The sequence below is a fragment of the Vombatus ursinus genome, unplaced genomic scaffold (assembly GCF_900497805.2).
Source record: "Vombatus ursinus unplaced genomic scaffold, bare-nosed wombat genome assembly UNPS02014973.1, whole genome shotgun sequence".
NCBI classification, from domain to species: domain Eukaryota; kingdom Metazoa; phylum Chordata; class Mammalia; order Diprotodontia; family Vombatidae; genus Vombatus; species Vombatus ursinus.
Genome location: NW_020954751.1, coordinates 17,117,838 through 17,133,576, shown reverse-complemented (window position 1 = coordinate 17,133,576; position 15,739 = coordinate 17,117,838).

Below are 15,739 nucleotides of genomic sequence, written 5' to 3'. Positions count from 1 at the left end.
GAAGGAACTTTAGAAGATATCTAGTTCAACCCTCATACTTAACAGATAAGAAACTGAGGCTCAGGGAGGTTAAGTGATGTGCCCAAGGCAATACTCAACAGAAGAGGGCTTTGAACTCCAACTCCAGAGCTGGTGGTTTTTTCATACTTCAGGTATCTGACATGCAGTCCTAGAATATAGTTTTCCTGAGACTTCTGAGAAAATGTTTTACCTAATTAGCTTTTGTTGTTATTCAGTTGTTTTGATCTCATCTGACTCTTTGTGACCTCATTTGGGGTTCTCATGGCAAAGATACTGGCATGGTTTGCCATTTTCTTGCCCAGCTCATTTTGCAGATGAGCAAACTGAGGCAGAGTTAAGTGACTTTCCCAAGGTTACATAGCTAGTAAGTGTTTGAGGTCAGATTTGAACTCAGGAAGATGGGTCTTCCTGAGTCCAGGCCTGGGACTTTATTCACCATGCTATCTAGCCACCTACCTAATCGGCTAGCACATATGAATTAGTAAACCAGGGAGGCCTAACCACCTAATCATTGCTACTATACCTTTGTATAAGTGACGACTACTATGCATTATAATATCACATGGCTCAATTCATAATTGACCATGTATTTGAAGTTGAATGTAATTAATTACCTAACTTATATGTCATGGTGGTCCCTCCTCCCCCACACATAGGAGGAGGAGTGACAAAAAGACTGGATCTTGAGTCATAGGACCAGGGTTCGATCTCATCTTGAGTGCTCGCTATCAGTGAGACATTGGACAAGTCCCTCGAACACCCTGATGCTTAGTTTCTTATTTGGAAAATGATTGGTTCAGACTAGATGGCTTCTGATTTATAGATCAGTATGAGTTTGTGATCATGTAGTCACTGCCCAAAAGCTTGGATGCTCTCAATCCCTTTGTTTTATATGTAATGCCCTTACTTTACTCCCTTCTCTTCCAGTGATTACAGAGCAGGGGAAGAGCAGCCAAGTGTGGTGACTGATTGGAGGGGGACAGAGAGGCATATGATATAGTTCTCTGCCAGGCAGCACCAGAAGAGTAGGAGAGGCAGGGAAGTTCAAGGGCAGAGAGACAGAGACAGAGAAGGCAAGATGGCACCTGGGATACAGTCAACCAGTCAGTTAAGTCAATAAAGATTTATTGCATGCCTTCTGTGTGCCAGGCACTTTGCTAAACATCAGGGATTCAAGAAAAGCAAAACCCAGTCTCTGCTCCCAAACAGCTCACAGGATGCAGAAAATCTAGCTTCACATCTGGCCTGCCCTTGACTATCCCCTACCACTCCTTCAATGTTGAAGACACCTCAAGGAACAGCTGGGATTCTTTATAAGTCACCTGATGAATAGCAGATCAGGAAGCAGTGGAGAGGGGTTTGGAGGTTTGCTGTCTGGTAGAAAAGTGATGGCACTGGGAACTGGGGCCTGCACTTCTATGACTCTACTGGTTGCAATAACTTAAATAAACATCAGTTGGGAATTATCTTAGCACAGGGCCTGTCACATAGTAGGCACTTAATACAGGTATATAACTGGCTATTGACTGAATTGTGTTTTATTTCCTATACTCCTTTCTTTGCCTTGGGAGAAGGAGAAGGAGAAGGGAGTGAGGGGGATTAAATAAACTGAAATGTGCTTTACTTGCAGAGAGGATAGTGCTCAGTGAAATAGTTGTGTCCTAAGACTCCTGGGTTTAAGACCATGTTATAAACTGGCTAAAGACTAAGTCTGGGAGAAGCTCCAGGCATGCAGCAGTTGTCCTATTATTTATTGTTTTATTTATTTTATTGATTCCATGCCATGGGATAAAAACAATGGATACAGTTAAGGCATATCTGTCTGCTTGGTGGCAGGTGCAATTATGGCCTAGACACATGACTTGAACTTATTGAAATATAGTAGACTAAGGAAGGAGGTAGGGTTTCCTGGTAGAATAGGGGACTCAGAACTATTAACCACATTCCTTAGACCAACAGATGAGCGTGTCTCCCAGAAAGAGGTAGAGCTTGAAATAAGTGCTTACCCAATACTCTGAAAATCATAGAGAGTTGGACACTTCCCTGAGTTCCCACTCCTCCAGGATGAGTACATACTCCTTTTAATCTGCTTCTCATTGAGAGTAGGATCAGGTTACAGATAGCATCACCTCCTTGTGATTAAATGAGGATAAAGGAATTGAGACTCAAGAGAATAGACTTGCCCAAAGTCACTCATATGGGCAACTGGGTGGCAAAATGGGTAGAAGGCCAGACTGGAGTCAAGAAGACTCATCTTCCTAAGTTCAAATGTGGCCTTAGATAACTTACTAGCTGTGTGACCCTAGGCAAGTCATGTAACCCTGTTTGCCTCAGTTCCTCATCTCTAAAATGAGCTGGAGGGGCAGGTAGGTGGAACAGTGGATAGAGCACCAGCCATGAAGTCAGGAGGACCTGAGTTCAAATATGGCCTCAGACCAAACACTTGACATTTACTAGCTGTGTGACCCTGGGCAAGTCACTTAACCCCAATTGCCTAAAAAAAAAAAATTAAAAAATAAAACGAGCTAGAGAAGGAAATGGCAAATCACTCCAATATGTCTTCCAAGAAAACTCCAAATGGGTCATGAAGAGTCCAACACTACTGAAAGAATGACCCAACAATAACAAAAAAGGTCACACACAAAGAAAGACCTACTCAAAGCCAGAGCCTAGGTCTGTAATCCAATGTTCTTTATATTATACTGCCTTCTCAGCAAGCCTGTTATGAGACAGAGTGCTTCAGGTATCTACACATAACAAATGACTAGAAGTTTAGATCTGGGGTTTGGGAGTGGGATGCCTCAGTGTCTTTTGTTATGATTTTACTTTTTTGTTTGGTATGTACCAAACCTGGGTTCAATGGCTATGAATGTAGGTGAAGAGCAAAATAAATTTCCAAATACTAGACATTTAAAGATCACCCTCAATTCCTCTGATGCAGTAGGAAAAATATTATTTTATAGTCACAAGATGTAGGTTAAAGTCTTGGCTCTGCTGCTTACTACCAGTCTGACTGTGAGCAAATCACCTTGGTTTCCTTATATCTCAAATGAAGAGGTTGGATTAGATAACTTCCTCACTGGCTCTAAATCCATAATTCCGTGACCCTTGTTCTACTTTTCTGTAGTGCCTGCTTTTCCTTCTTGGTGGCCAGTATTTGAGGTCCCCTCCTAGAAGGCTGAGTGTGACCATTCCTGCTTTCCTTCTTAGGATGCCTGGTATTTGAAGTCCCTCTGGAAGGTTAGATATGCCTAGTTGACAGGGCTATAACCACACTGGGGGTTGGGAGGCATTTTCCTAGTTAGAGCTGAATGGATGTCAGCTGGAATCCATCCACCCAAATTATTTGCAAGACCAACTATTGACAACCAACATTCACTAGTACTTTAATACATGTTTTGTCCCCAGATAGAATTTAAGTTTCTTAAAGGCAGAGACTTTCATTTTTGCTTTTGTAACCCTAGTGCCTGGCACAGTCTTTTGCACATAACAGATACTTAAATGTTTGTGACTGATTCACAGATGCTTTCTTCCTAACAACCTGAGAAGCAGTGCAGATAATGCAAATTTTTTTTTTTTTTATCTTGGCCTGTGACTTCATCCTTTGGTGTTGGGAACTGCCCTTATGAAAATTCCCTTCACTCTTTCAGATGTGCAAGTTCTCTGTACATTGTAGTCTTAGAAAGTTGTTGGGATGTACTGAGAGGCTAACTGATTGATCCATGGTCATACAGCTAGTATGTGGCACAGCCTAACTCCAACCCAGGTCCTTTGACTCGGAATCCAGTCATATTTTCATTCCTTTAGGCTATCCCTTCCCCTTCATTTCCATTTTGATGGCCCCATAACCCCCAAATGACTGGCTACAGCTATCCCTGTCAATCAATATTGCTAAGAGTGGTTTACCGACAGCCAAAAGCTTGCCCCTCATTTTCTTAGGCATTTATTCAGACAGCAGGAGTGGCTTATAGTATGTATTTTTGGTTCTTAAAAGTGCTTGGCACGCAGCAGGCGCTCAGGGAATCACAAAGTCTAAGAGATGCAAGGGATCTCAGAGGCCGTCTACCTGAACTGATAACAGCTTATCTGAAGTACCTTTTTCTTTCCACACTATTCTTTGAATTTCTTCGTCAGGTGAATAAATAACAGAAAAAGTACAACCTGCAGAGCAATATTTTCTATAGATTGGAAGCCTGGGGACTTGAGTTTACACCCTTCCTCTGCTATATACTATGCTTGGCACCTTGGGCAAGTCTCTCTCACTCTTTGGCCTTCAGTTTCCTCATCTATTAAGACAAAGAGATTGGATTAAAGGCTTCCAGCTCTAAAACTTAAGTCTTAGGATCTTAAGTGTTAGGAAGCTGAAATCTGCCTCCTTGTCACTTCTGCCTAGTTATTCATTCTGGAGCTGCAGGGATCACATTTCGTATCTTTTCCACATGAGAGTAATTCAGATCCTTGAAAACAGCTATCACATCCTTCACCCGGGAATATGATAGTGAACATTTAACAACTAGTTCTCTGAAAAGAAAATGTAAACATGAAACATTTTAAATTTAATCTGCATTATTAACATTTTCTCCATCATTTTCTTAAGTCTAAACAATCAAGAAAACAAAAACAAAAACAAAATCAAGCTCTGATTTAGAGCATTTGCTGATTTCTGAGGTGTAACTGCTCACAATGAAAATTTAACAATCAGCTCATGTGAGTAAAGTGCTTCACATATATATGCTAAATCATTTGATCTTCACAACAACCCTAGGAAGTAAATGCTATTATTATCTACATTTTATAGATGAGGAAACTGAGGTTGAGAAAGCTTAAGTTATTTGTCTAGGTTTGCAACATGCACAAATATGCACATGCATATATATGCATACACATATATACACATGTATGAATATATACTTACCTACACACATATATACATACATATACACACTCATACACCTATAATCATTTGATCCTTACAACGACTCTAGGAGATAGATACTATTATTATCTCAATTTTACGGATGAGGAAACTGAGGTTGAGAAAGCTTAAATTACCTAGGTAGTTAAGGCAGGATTTGAGCTTCGTTTTTCTGGACTTCAAGTCCCATGCTCTAACCACGGTGCCACCTTGCTGCTTTCTATAGGTTCTCCTGTTTGCAGATAATTGTGTGCTGGAAGTTTGCAGAATCTCCTAAATGAGATTCACAATAATAATAGCTAATATTTACACAGTGCTTGAAGGGTTGTAAAGAGCTTTACCATGTTATCTTATTTCATCCATATAATGACCCTGGGAGGGTGGTACTGTTATTTATCCCTATTTTACAGATGAGAAAACTGAGGCAGACAGAGATTAAGTGAATTGCCCAAGATAATATAGCTAGTAAGTTTCTCAGGCCAGATTTGAACTCAGGTCTAATGCTCTATCAACTGTGCTACCTAGCTGCCTAAAAAAAAGAATTCCTCTGAACTATATCCACAAAGAAAAGACCCAGGGGATGAAGAAAACCTATTTCTTGACATTCTGTTGGATGAATAGCTTATAGAATGTCTATAAGAACATGTGTGTGTATACATACATATCTATATTTATATATATGTCTTGGATAGACATAATATATGGAAGAGTGAACTGGGTGCAAAACTGTATTGGATAAAGAAAATTGGGCTAGGTTGCCCTCAGGAAATTGTGCAGAAGTTTTTATGACCTTGAGCTGAAGTGAAGACCCATCTTTTTTTTTTTTTTTCCTTTGTGAGGCAATCAGGGTTAACTGAGTTGCCCAGGGTCACACATCTAGCGTCAAGCGTCTGAGGCCTCACTTGAACTCAGGTCCTCCTGACTCCAGGGCTGGTGCTCTATTCACTGTGCCATCTAGCTGCCCCAAGACCCTTCTTTTCAATGGTCATATCTTTTCAGTGATGCTGTATGATTGTGAGTCATGAAATACCATAGTCCCTGGTAAGTTAAAGTTAAGGTCATCCAAAGGTCAATAGAGAAGTACGTGAGGAATAAGTAGACATTAGCATATTGTCATGGAAGATTTGCATAAGAAAAGCATAAAAAATTTGTTAAGTACCTACTATGTGCTGGGCACTGTGCTAAGCACTGAGGATACAACTAATTTAAAAATAGTCCCTGCCCTCAAGGGGTTTACAGTCTAAAGGGGAAGACACAAATGGAGGCAGGATAGCTGGGAGGGGACAATGCACCAGAGGACATCTGACATGGGGACACCTTGCAGAGTGACAGATGAAGAGCTTTCTGTCTCCTATAAAGGAAGGAATTGGGAAGAGTTTAGTGCTCTGCCCTCCAGCCCTCCAAACAGAAGGAAGAGAAGGCTGAGGCTGGTGGTGTCAGTCAAGGCTTGGTTAGCAGCGTGGTGATGAGATTAGAGGTGATGAGTCCATCTTGGGAGGGGCATCTTGTTCTGTGGAGTTAAAACCAGGCAGGGCAACTGATGCCAAGTGGAGTGACATAAAGTCAGTTAAGCATTTATTAAGCACCTACTATGTGCTGGCTAGGCAGCTAGGTGGCGAAGTGGATAGAGTGCTAGGTCTGGATTCAGGAAGACTCATCTTCCTGAGTTCACATCTGGCCTCAGATACTTACTAATTGTGTGACCCTGGACAAGTCACTTAACCCTGTTTACCTCAGTTTCCTCATCTGTAAAATGAGCTGGAGAAGGAAATAGCAAACCACTCCAGAATCTCTTCCAAGAAAATCCCAAATGAGGTCATAAAGAGTCGGGCACAATTGGAAAACAACTGAACAACATGTACTGAATATTTTCGTACTAAATACTTGGGATACAAAGAAAAGTGAAATCACAGTCCCTGTCCTCAAGAAAGTCACATTCTAGTGGAGGAGACAACATGTAAGTTGTCTAGTTGCATACAAGATTTATATAGAGTAGATTAAAGGCAATCTCAGAGTAGAAGGCATTAGCATCGGAGGGGACTGGGAAAGGCCTGCAGTTAGGTGGGATTTTCACTAAGTCTTAAAGAAAGTCTGGGAAAGTAAGAGTCAGAAGTTGAGAGAGCAGAGCATTCAGTATATTATTAGGAGATACATGATTGGGAAAGGAGGTGGACTGATTAGGTTATGAGAAGGATAAGAAATGGACAGTCTGGGTACTAACTATGTTGAGGTCTAGCTGAAGATGCCTAGCATGTTGGGTGGATTATTTGGGAGGATTTAGGGAATGACATGTAAAGTACCCCTCTCACTCTGTCTGCCTCTTCCCTTGATTTAAGGAGAGTCTGGTCTTTGACTATTGGTAGATAGTGAAAGTGTCTGGCATTTGAGGTATATGAGGGAGGACATGCCCACTGAACTTTCCATCATGTTGAAGTGCTCATTATGGGGGCAATGATGAACTGGGTGCTGACACTAATAATACTTTTTACAGCCTCTTTCATCTACTGATCTCAATGTGCTTTGCAAACATTAATTAAGTCTCAAAATACTGAGTGAGGTAATCATTATTTATCCACCTTTTTAGGGATGAGGAAACAGGCACAAAAAGGTGAAGAAAGTCACCCAAAGCAATACAGAGATCCTAGAACAGCCCCCCTTTTCTTCCTTGTACTCATTGTCAGGCACCCCAAGTTGCAAAGAAGTGTGGGAACATGTTTGGATGTCCTACCAACATTTCAAATCCAAGAGTTTAAAAACCAAAGTCATTATCTTAGCCTCTAAACTTAGTCTCCTTTCTGACTCTCCTTCCTGAAACATAGAGTGTGGAGCTGGAAAGGACCTTAGAGATCATCTAGTAAATGGGATCTTAACCTGGGGTTTATGAATTTTTAAAAAAATGCTTTGATAATTATATTTCAATATACTTGGTTTCCTTTGTAATCCTTTGTATTTTATTTTATGCACTTAAAAACATTATTCTGAGAAGGGGTTTATAGGCTTTACTAGATTTCGAGGGGTATATATGATGCAAAAAAGTTAAGAACCCTGATTTTAGTCCAACCTTCTGGTTTTACAGGTGAGGAAAATGAGGCCCAGAGAAGGAAAGAGACTTGCCCATAGTCACAGGTAAAAAGTTTCAGAGATGGAATTTAAACTTAGGCCTTTTGTTGCTATTGTCAATCATTCTTCTAGTTTGGAAACTTCGGAATAATTTTTGATTCCCTCTTCTCCCTCACATCAAATCAATCAACAGCTCTTTATATACACCCTTTCTATTACCACTGGCACCACCCTAGTCCAGGCCCTTATCACTTCACACCTGGACTATTGCAATAATTTTCATCTCTGCCTTCAGTTTTCTCTCAACTCAAAAGTTGGATGGATTTATAATATAGCACTCTAATTTTTTTCATTTTTTGTCTCTTATTTTCACCCCATGGTTGGCTCATTTCTATCCTAATCATACAATCAATTTTGTCTTTAATGACATTTCTTATAAACCACAACTCCTTTACAACTACTATATGTCTTTCCATAGCATCTTGGGTTATTTGTAGCTTTCATTCTTCTAAGATGGTGATGCTCCATTATTTAGTCACATGGTATTACAGGGAGAATTACGGTGTTTCAAAGAATCAATTGAATTAGACAAGTGAATGAATGAATTAAAAAAAAAGTATTTATTCAGAATCTACCATATGCCAAACAACTGTGCTAACCTCTGGGAATATGAACACAAAAGCAAAGACCATTTTTCTTGAGGAACTTAATGGGGAAAACAACACACAAAGGGGAGTTGGTAGGCAAGGATGGGCACATTGGTCCTGAAAGTTATGAGGATGGTGAGTGGGAGTTTATAGGAGTAGATCAACACGTCTCATCCATTGACAAGGAGATATTGATTGGATGATGATTCTCAGAAAGGTGACTGAGTCTTTTCACAAAGAGTAGTCCAGGAAGGGTAGTCATCAATCAGGACGATGGGGTCTGAGGTGGAGATTTCACTGCAGAAGCAAAGGGGTTCATGAGGAAGGAGATAACCAGAGAGTAAGGAAAGAAATAAAGTGAAAAAATAATCCGCTAATATCAAACACCTACCATATGCCATGTACTGTGCTATGTCCTGGGATACCAAGGCAGAAGAAAAAAGTCTTTGGCTTTGTGGATCTCACCTTCAATTATCATTGAACAATTTGAGGCTGGAACAATTAATTTTTCTAAAACATTGATTTGTATATGGCATTTCCCTGCTCAGGGATTTTAAAGTTTTTTTATTAAAGCTTAAAAAATTGTTATTTCCTAAAACTGTAATCTCTATCTTCTCTCTTCTCCCCATCAAAATCTCTGTTGTAACATACAAACAGAACAAATATGACTTAGCAAAGCAAAGCAAAGCAACAGATTGCTTGTATGCATGTGTCTCATTCCATGCTTGCATGCGGTCCATAGTGTCTCCATGGAGAGGAAGGAGGTATGCACCATCAGTCAAGATTGACTTTTCCATCCCTCTGACTTCTGAGGGCTTTTAGTACTGCCTTCCTTTACCTTATTGTCATCATGCAGTCTTTTGGTCTCAAACCCCACAGTCACTCCATAGTGCTTAAAGAATACTGCAGCGTTCAGACTCCTTGGCTTGGTGGTTACCAAGTTCTCCACATTCAAGGCCCTACTGACCTCTGCTACACAAAACCCTCATCTCCAAATTGCTATTCATTGTTCTTCTGACAAGGTATGTACCTTCTTACATATGAACGGTTCACATTTATTTGGGGATTTAAGGTTTACAAAGCACATTCTTCACAGATGAGGAAACTGAGTCCTAGACAGTTTAAGTGACTTGTCCGTGTTCAAACAGAGAGTTGAGATAAGAACCCCGTCTCTTGACTCCAAATTCAATGTTCTTTCTACTACAAAAGTGACCAATAACCATATCTAACCTAATGCTCTACTTTTAATATCTGAACTTTCACTCTATCAATTGTGACTACGTCTCCCGTCATGTAAACTTTCTGTAGTAACTGGGTCCCTGTCTTGTTTCCACATTAAATTTAATTCAACATGCATTTACTAAATGTTTGCCATGTACAAAATGCAAAAGCAAAAATGGAACAGTTCCTGCCCTGAAAGAGCTTACATTCCACTGGGAAGATGCATATATGTAGAGAAATAAATACAAAGTATATGCCAAGTAATTTGGGGGTTGGGAGAACATTAAAAATTGTGGAAATTAGGAATGATCTCATGCAGGAGATGGCACCTTGAACTAAACCTTGAAGGGAGTCAAGCATTCTGATTAGCAGAAGTGAGGAAAGAGTACATACTTTCAGCTGTGAAAGAGAGCTTGTATGAAGGCAGGGAAATGGGAACTGGAACATTGAGTTTGGGAAGCAGTAAGATCAGTTTGGCTGGAACTAGAGTGAATAAAGGGGAGGCCCTCCCTGGGTGCCTTGTTCTTTGCCCACTTCTTTGGGTCTGGGGCCCTGATTTGCTCTTACCAGTTATCCCAGGGTCTCACAGAGCTTCTGTGTCTACTCTACTACTGGTTGCCAAATTTCTTCAGTTCTAGCCTCCACCTAATTTGGACTACCACTTACTGCCAGATGCCAGACTATCCTAAAATCATGCTCTACCCACCCATCTACTTGGTTGCCAGGAGGTTGTAAGTCCCTTTCTCTTCTGTTTGGCTGATGATGACCGATGATCCACAGGGACTTGTGATGATTGCCTGCTGCCATATTCTTTTAACACTCCTCACACCTGATGGATTTCCTCCTAACAGTGGCTGCTAGAAAGGTCCCCTTTCTTGTTCTTGCAGATCTGCCTAGTCTCTGAGTCTCATTTGGCCCTAGTTAGGCATGTCTTGCTGCCTGCCAAGTCTGGAGGTAATCATGATAATAATAATAATAATAAATATTAAAATGCATTTGTATAGCCCTTTAAGATTTATGAAGCACATTTCTCACAAAAGCCCTGTGAAGTAGGTATTATGTTGTTGTTCAGTTGTTTTTCAGTTGTGTCTGACTCTTCGTGACCCCATCTAGGGTTTTTGTGGCACAGATACTAGAGTTCTTTTCCATTTCCTTCTCCAGCTCATTTTACAGGTGAGAAAACTGAAGCAAACAGGGTTAAGTGTCTTTCCCAGGGTCACGCAGCTAGTAGGTGTCTGAGGCCAGATTTAAACTCAGGAAAATGAGTCTTCCTAACCCTAGGCCTGGCACTCTATCCATTGGGCCACTGAGCTGCCCTTGAAGTAGATATGACAAGTATTATTATCAAATGAGATAATAATTATGAAGTGTTTAACATAGTGTCTGGCATGTAGTAAGCACTAGATAAATGTTAGCTATCATTATCATCCTTATTATTATCCCTCTTTTACAGATGAAATGACTTGCCCATGGTCACAGGGCTAGTAAATATTGGAGTCAAGAGTTACATTTAGGTTTCCTTACCTCCAGATCCAGGGCTGTTTTTATTATAATAGTCTGTTTCTAGATGGTTCTAATTGTTTGTAAGACCAGCAATATATTTCTTGTCTCCCCAAATAGATTTGAAGCTCTTTGAAGTCAGGACCTATACCTCTTTATTTCTCCTATCTTTGGCACATACATCAGTGCATGAAGGAATTCTGCTTTTGTGGGTTTATCAGTGTAGTCCATAACCTTCCATATAACTTAGAGGGTAAATATGTCTTAGGGAGCTGCCTGAGAAAAGTTATTGACTTGCCCTAGGGCCTACAGCTGGCAAGTGTCAGAGGTGAGATTTGAACCTAGGTCTTTCTGACTCCAAGTCCAGCATTCCTTTCACTACACCAAAGTCCTTCTCTCAACTAGAACATACAGGGCAGTTGATAAAACTCCGACTGGTTGAGTAATCCATCAATTCATGACCCCCTGCAAGGTGACTGCAGATTTCCCTCCATCTGTTTTTGTCTTCTTGTGGTTCTGATCAGAACCACATTTTCAGAGGGCAAACTTGCAAGTGAGTCAGTGGTAAAGAAACCATTCAACACGAGGTGAGGGCTCTCGGCTTCCTTGCTTTTGATCAGTGCCCTGGGCTCTGGGGTCCTGACAGCCTAGGCATTCTTCTCCTATGAAGTCAGTTCCCAGGAGTGCAAGCAATCCTCCTGCTTCCTAGCGGTAAGCTCAGCCAAGCATCACCAACTGTGACCTCACACCTCCTATGCCTCCCTCACCTCAACAAGGAAGACAACATCAAAGGCTCAAATGGAGCTTACCAGAATGGAAAAGTGATTGGTGGCTGCAATTTAATGTAAATACCGTTCCCTGCCCAAGTCCATCAGACTACTTCTCTGTAGAATTAAGGCATTAAACCCATAAGCCACTGGGGTCATAGTTTTAGCCTATTATTATATACTTTTTGTTACAGATGCAGTATATAGTACAATGGGGAAAATATTGAATCTTGAGCACAAAAGATCTGAGTTCAAATTTTAGCTCTGCCTCTTACTACCTGTATGACTTGTGAAAATTGCTTCACTTGCCTGGCCTCAGCTCCCTCACGTATAAAATGAAGGAATTAGACTTAGGGAGTCACATTCTCTAAGATCTGCCTTAGTTTTGAATCTTATGATCCCGTGACTCTTTTGTTTCTATACCAAATGTTTAAAATGGTACAGGGTCAGAGAAAAATGCCATTAGAAACCGAAGTCATTTGAAAGGAGAGCTGAAGCCCTTTGTAAATGCAGTTGGATTTGATACTCTTTAGAATCTTGTGGGTGGTTTCTATCATAGCTACCCAAAGGTCCTTTGATTGGCTAAGTGTTTCATGTTTGTGGTATCATCCCCGTTCTAGGGGTTGGAGGTCAGGAAATCTGGAATTTGCCATTTTCTGTAAGACCCTAGGGAAATCATTGATCAGTCAGTCATTTAACCTCTATGTCTCAAATTTCTTCATATTTAAAACAAAGATCATAATTCATACCATAACCTATTATTTAAAAAAAGAACCCTTGCCAAAGAGTTTTCATATCTGATCAATCAAAAATCATTTATTAAGTGCTTACAATGTGCCAGCACTGTGGTATGCTTTTGGTGTACAAAGGAAAACAAAAACAGCTCTTATTCTCAAGTAGCTCCCATTCTAATGGGGAGGGAAGGAAGAAAGGAAGCATTTATTAAAAGCCCACTATGTGCCAGGCACTGTGCTAAGCACTTTATAAATATTATCTTATCTGCTCCTCACAACAATCCTGAGAGGTAGGTGATATCATTCCCCATTTTACAGATGAAGAAACTGAGGCTGACAGAGGTTCCATGACTTGCTCAGGATAACTATCTGAGGCTGAATTTGACCTCAGGTCTTGACTTCAGGCTTGGTGCTTTATCCATTCCACCTCCTAGCTATCTCTAATGGGGGACAATATATAAATAACTATTCATAGACTATACAGAGTAAATAGAAAGTGAGCCCAGAAGGGAAGGCACCACTGGAAAATGGTGGTAACGCCTTGTTTTGTCCTCGCAACAACCTTGGGATGCAGGCAGAAGTGGACAATTCATGCCTATCACTGGGTCTCAGATGATCTCTAATATCCCTTCCACCTCTAATTCTATAGACTTCTGGTTCTTAGTTGTTATCATCCTATACCTACAACACAAGACTTTTAAGGACAAGAAGGAGATCATGATAGGTAAGAAGGTGCCTTGAAGAAATGAAAATTCAATGAAATCCAGCACATCTTCATCATTTACCTACTGTGTGCAAAGTGCTACATGCCAGGGAGGGGATAGACCTAGTATTTCATTGGTATAGAGAACTCCCAGATGAGGAAACTCCCTTCACTGATGAAGGTTGGCACCTTTCCTGAAAATTATAGTCTTATAATTGAGAGTTGTGTAGAGCCCTGAGAGGTTAAGCATCTTGTCTAGAGTCAGGCTGTTAGTATGTGTCAGGGAGGACTTGAACCTAGGTCTTTCTGGCTCCAAGGTCAGCTCTCTATCCAGTATGCCACACTGCCTCATACATATGCTGAGGAGACAAAGACAAAAATAAAAAAAAAACCAGTGCCCTGCAGATTCATAGAATTATTAGATTATTTAGGTCAAGGATTCTTAACTTTTGAGGCACAGGGAGAGTCAGTAAACTTGAATGAGAAAAAAAAATTACATTTTTCTTTTCACTAGCTTTGAACTGAAATTAAGCATTTCCTTCAACTATTCAAAAACATGATTTTAAAAAGAGGTACACAGGTCCCACCAGACTGCTGAAGGGGCCCATGCCACAAACAAGGCTAAAAACCCTTCCTTTAGAGAGTATGTGACATATGCTGGAAGTGAGCCCTGCTCGAGTTTCAGGAATGGCCCAGAACAAAAGTGATAGAGATGCCTGCGGGATCTATGAGTTGGAGCTATGCTATAAAGCTGCCTAAACACCCTGGCCTTATTTGGAGTAATATACTCATACTGGGGGAAGAGAGAAAGTGGATATGAAGGACTATCTCGTGGATGTATGATTCAATTTACTCTGCTTAGTGCCAGAGATCTGAGCAGTATGTTGACATTGAGGTACAGAGTGTCACAAAAATCTGAGTGTGGATGGGAACTATTGAACTTGGAAGCTTTTGAAGCTGCCAATTGCACTAAGACTTTTGGGATACCTAGTATGTTTTTTTTTTAATAAGTTAGTCCTTCGTGCTTTACCTGTTATAGTTCTCCTGTGGACCTGTGATCTCATCAATGTGTGTATTCCCTCCAGTAGTGAAGATCATAACCCAACCATGATTGACCACCCTGTGGCACTGCCATTCATGTTTTTCCTTAAATTCACCATGAAGAAGACCTCTCCATCATGCTGGAGGCCTTTCTTGTATTCTCCGGATATAGCACAGGCGCCAGGGGAACACACAGGCTCTCCATCCCTTGCTCTCATTCCATGTCTTACTCATCTCTTTTCTCATGTACTACCTTTCTCCCACGACATCCTTTATACTGCTCCTCTTACCTAATCCCTCACTTGTAATATGTTGCAACCTGTTCATACCTACCATACACCTCTCCATTGCCCTTTGGGTGAGCCTCAACTTTAATTCTTTGGAGTTTGGTATTTCATTGTTCACAGACATGTAAGATCACTGGAACAATATTGGTGTTAAGAAATCAGTCAGTTAAATAGCATTTATTAAATGCCTAATGCTAGGCACTTTGCTAAGTGCTGGGGAATACAAAGGAAGGCAAAAAAACACACCCAACAAAAATACAACTCCCACAAAAACAAAACAAAACAAAACAAAAACAACTCCAGATAGAGGAGATGACCTGTAAACAACTATGTACAAACAAGAAATAGACAACCTTAATTGGGGGTGGTTTTTTGTCTTCTCCCCCACCCTTCTAAATCTTAATCTATACACCTTTCCCCACCCAGAAGTATATATAGAATAATTTTACACACACAAACACATACACATACACACACACACACACACGCATATTTGTGTCTAATGGTAGCCATCTGTACGGCAGGGTGGGGTGGGGGGGAAGAAAAAAGGAAGAAAAAGAAAAACATTTACATGATAACTTTATTATATATTTAAAAAGAATATCAAATTGTACGTAATAGATTGCAATTTCATATGCAATCATCTTCTTTATTATACTATGTTATGGAAATGCTTGTTTTAGTCCATAAATTAAAAATTTTAAAAATTAAAAAGAAAGGAAAATTGGGGGTGGTTTCTAAGGGAAGTCATTAAAATTGAAGAATGTGAGAAAGGCTTCTTACAGAAGGTGAGACTTTTGATGAAACTTGAGGGAAGTTGAGGAAGCCAGAAGGTAGAAGTGA